Here is a 3,513-nt window from a genome sequence, read left to right on the forward strand (position 1 = left end):
GAACGGTGGGAAAAATTAATTAATAGCTTTTGTTAGGCCTACCTTTAATATGTGGTTTTCAATAAACTTAGCTCTGAGAAATGGCTGATAATGTCGGAAGAAGCTATCTTTATTTGAAAGATGCGATACATTTACATCATAATAAAATATGCGCCCTACATTGAGGATTCTTGTTTTATGAATAGTAAAACCAAAAACAGACTGACATCAAACGCTATTCCAACAATATTTTCAAATGAATTTAAGCCAACAAGTAAAAATTGAGTTTTAAGTATTGTTTATTTATAAGTTAATTTAAATGAAACATATTTCCCAAGGGAATGATAATTTAGCTAGTTGCTCAAACGTAAAGGTTCCGGAGAACTTAGTAGAAAATGATATCAAGGACAATCATAAAACAACTGGTACGATGAAATTTATACATTGGTAACGGGGTCATAAGTTAAAACTCAATTTTCAAATAGAATCTAGTAAACTGTCTGTAGAAATGGTGGAAGAGCGTAGGAACCAGGGGGGGGGGGGCAAGGATTGCAATGCACCTCCCTAGAATTTTACTGGGAGGGGCAACTAATGTTATTCCCCCCTCTCAGTTAAAATCTTCGCAAGGCTCAAATTATCATTTTAAAAGCATAGAAAGCTTATAGAACCTCAACTGTGTTTAAATTTCAGTCTTTTCCCGCCAATGTATATAGTAGAAAAATGTACAAATGCATTCGGAAAAGCTACACTCCATTAAAAATTCAAAACCATTCTCCAGACCCCTTTGGGTTTCACTTTGCCCCCTCCAACTTCTAGAACGTTCCTACGCCCCTGAAGAGCGCAACAATATTATCAGTTGCAGCAAGTTCCAGCGAAACTATATCTACAGAACAGGATTGTAAACAGTTTCATTCAAAACCACTTTATTAAATTTTAACATGATTTTCTTTATCAGTGGAAATTCCTACAATTGAAATTCAGCAGGCTACTAAACCTAATATCGAGACAAATTCCTTCTTAACATTAACTTATATAAGACCCATATAATAATTCCAGATGATTATGATGAAAGTCTTCCATCAGCAAATAATTATTATCCCAGGGCATGTTCGGAGGAAGACTTTCAAATTTGTAAAAGTTCACTTGAAAGCCAAGGGCCTGGAAAACAAAACAAACTATCTTACATTTCAGGATATGTCTTATCTCGTTGTAATAAAAACCACAATTGTGAATAATGCAAAACCAAACTTGTAGATGAAAAACAAACACTCAACCAGTCAAATATATTAGCATCATTTAAGTCTCGTGATACATCAACATTCAGTGGCTTGACAATACCAACTGAAAGATTCCAGAGCAACGTATCCGAGATCAAGGACAAGTTTGATAAACTTTTCCCAATGGTAATACAAATGAATAAAGTCAAAGAGAGGATTACCAGAATTATTTCAAGAACAATCGATCAATCTTGGTTTATTTCAAAAGATGAGATGCATCAGCATGTTCCATGTGTTGATTACTTGAAAGAAATAATCAATTTTTTTGTACAACTTTCCATTCCTAGTACATTGGAAAAACATAATTTAAACCACAAGTATGACAAAGCCCAGAAACATCTAGATCGCAAATTACTTAAGGTTCAACATTAACAAATACTTACCAAACATTTTAGTCGTTAACCATTTCGATAACATATACTTGGATTAATAATATTCCAATTATTTATCCCAGAAATACCCTTGGATTAATGATCATTAATTTAACCTCTGGCCCTGATTCAAGTAACAAAGGTCTAAAATAACATATAAGGTTAAAAATTTCAAAGCGAGTTGCGTAGCAACGGAAAGCCGAAAAGGGGGAGGGTGGTACTGACGAGTCCCAAATAGGACGAAACCGGTCTACCGTTGGAATTTCTGGCTAATTTATTTAATTTAATTTAGTTTTACACTCGAAGATCTATTTGGTCCGAGTTTCGCGTCTTTTGGTTTGCTCGAAGACCTATCGGTACGAGCTAGGCGCTTACTGGCTGCCTTCGACGATGCTTCGATTCGTAACGAATCAAACGGATACCTTACCCAGAGTTATGGAACGTCTAGCTTAACGTCACGATGAACGCCAAATCTGATAGAACCAATTTTTTCTCTTCACATTTTTAACTCGCTATAATTTGAACCCTCCCCCAACTGATCAAACGCGTTTTATAATCTTTATCAAAGTTCCCTGAAATATCTGGTTTAAAAAGTAAATTCTAACAGAAACTGTCTTCCTTGAGCCAACAGTCGCGGAAAGAATAAAATAAACGAAAGCCAGTTTTTTGATATATCTTCTCAGTTTCTGTTACCATGGTGACAACATAGACGCGGTGTATATCCCTTCGGGGGACGAGACAACGAGCGTATTTTTAGACCGCGACTGTTGTAGTTTCGCGGCCAACTGCCAGAGTTCGTATCGAGGCTATTTCCTGGGTCCAATATAAATGCAGTACTTTCGAAACGGGAACTTTCAAGGTCATTGGAAGCGCTTAGAGGTCCCAACTCCCTTTTTCAAGCCCAGAGCATCGCTGCTTGAGACAGCGACGTTAATGCGGCGGAATCTAGGCGATTTCTCCTTCGCCTTAGGGGGACCTATACCGTCTATAGTGACAGTTCGCCTTTCGTGTCCTATCTAACCACACTGCGAAAACGAAGCCGCCGTGACGCTTCGAGAGTTTGTTTGGGAACTGGCGGGCTTCGGCTTCGTGCCGTAAGTAACATTCTTTCTTCATCGAAGGCACGACTCGAGTCGACCAAGCAGTAGCGGCGCTAAGGGTGGGCTGAAGTGGGCTTTAGCCCCCCTGCATTTCTGAGAGGGGCCACATATTTATATTAAAAGGGCCACATATTAATAATTAAGAGGCCACATATTTTAATTTATGAATTTTCTTTATCTCTAGAAATTTGTTTTATTACGAAGAAACGTTTTTCTGGAAAAAATCTTTCAAAATCAATTTGTTTACTCAAAAAGGTAGTAGACCATAAACATATAGATTCGGGAGGAAGGTAGCGGAAATTGAGATAAAGTTGAAAAGAAAGGGGCTTATGGGAATTTACGGAAATATCCAGGCATGCACGTGTCCTCTCATGCAGGTCAGATACAAGGTCAGTAGGGGTCCAAAAACGCGACGAGTGCCGCAACAATAAAACGACCTTGCTCTTCTCGCTTCCTGGAAAATTTTGGGTTTTTTCGATTTCACCACTTTTGCGAAATATGGTCAATCCAAGGTTCCCGCTAAGGGCCACAAAATTCTTAGGGGCCACAAAATAATTAGCCCACCTGTGAAAAAACCTTAGCGCCGCTACTGCGACCAAAGACTGTAAATTTTAGAGGACGAGTAAAGCGTAGCCTTCCTCTGTAGAATTTTGGTTTCCCCGCGCATCAATCACTTCGAAATAGAGAGTGAGAGAGTCCGTCAAGGTCATTTGTACCACGCATAGAGATAGAAAAGAAATAGACTATGTTTTCATGGAGGTAGGAAATACGGATTTCCTAAATCCG

The 3,513-nt window shown here is 38.4% G+C and overlaps 1 long non-coding RNA gene across 1 annotated transcript; it reads right to left on the minus strand.

The window, feature by feature from the left end:
- Positions 1-218: 218 nt before the first annotated feature.
- LOC149947603 (uncharacterized) lies at positions 219-1,771 on the minus strand. The gene is made up of 3 exons (XR_016480511.1): positions 1,640-1,771; positions 1,418-1,498; positions 219-1,137 (listed from the first exon to the last, which is right to left on the minus strand). It is a non-coding gene; the product is annotated as an uncharacterized LOC149947603 (long non-coding RNA).
- Positions 1,772-3,513: the final 1,742 nt, after the last annotated feature.

Source organism: Leiobunum rupestre, chromosome 4 (assembly GCF_980474605.1).
Source record: "Leiobunum rupestre chromosome 4, qqLeiRupe1.1.hap1, whole genome shotgun sequence".
Classification (NCBI taxonomy): Eukaryota; Metazoa; Arthropoda; class Arachnida; order Opiliones; family Sclerosomatidae; genus Leiobunum; species Leiobunum rupestre.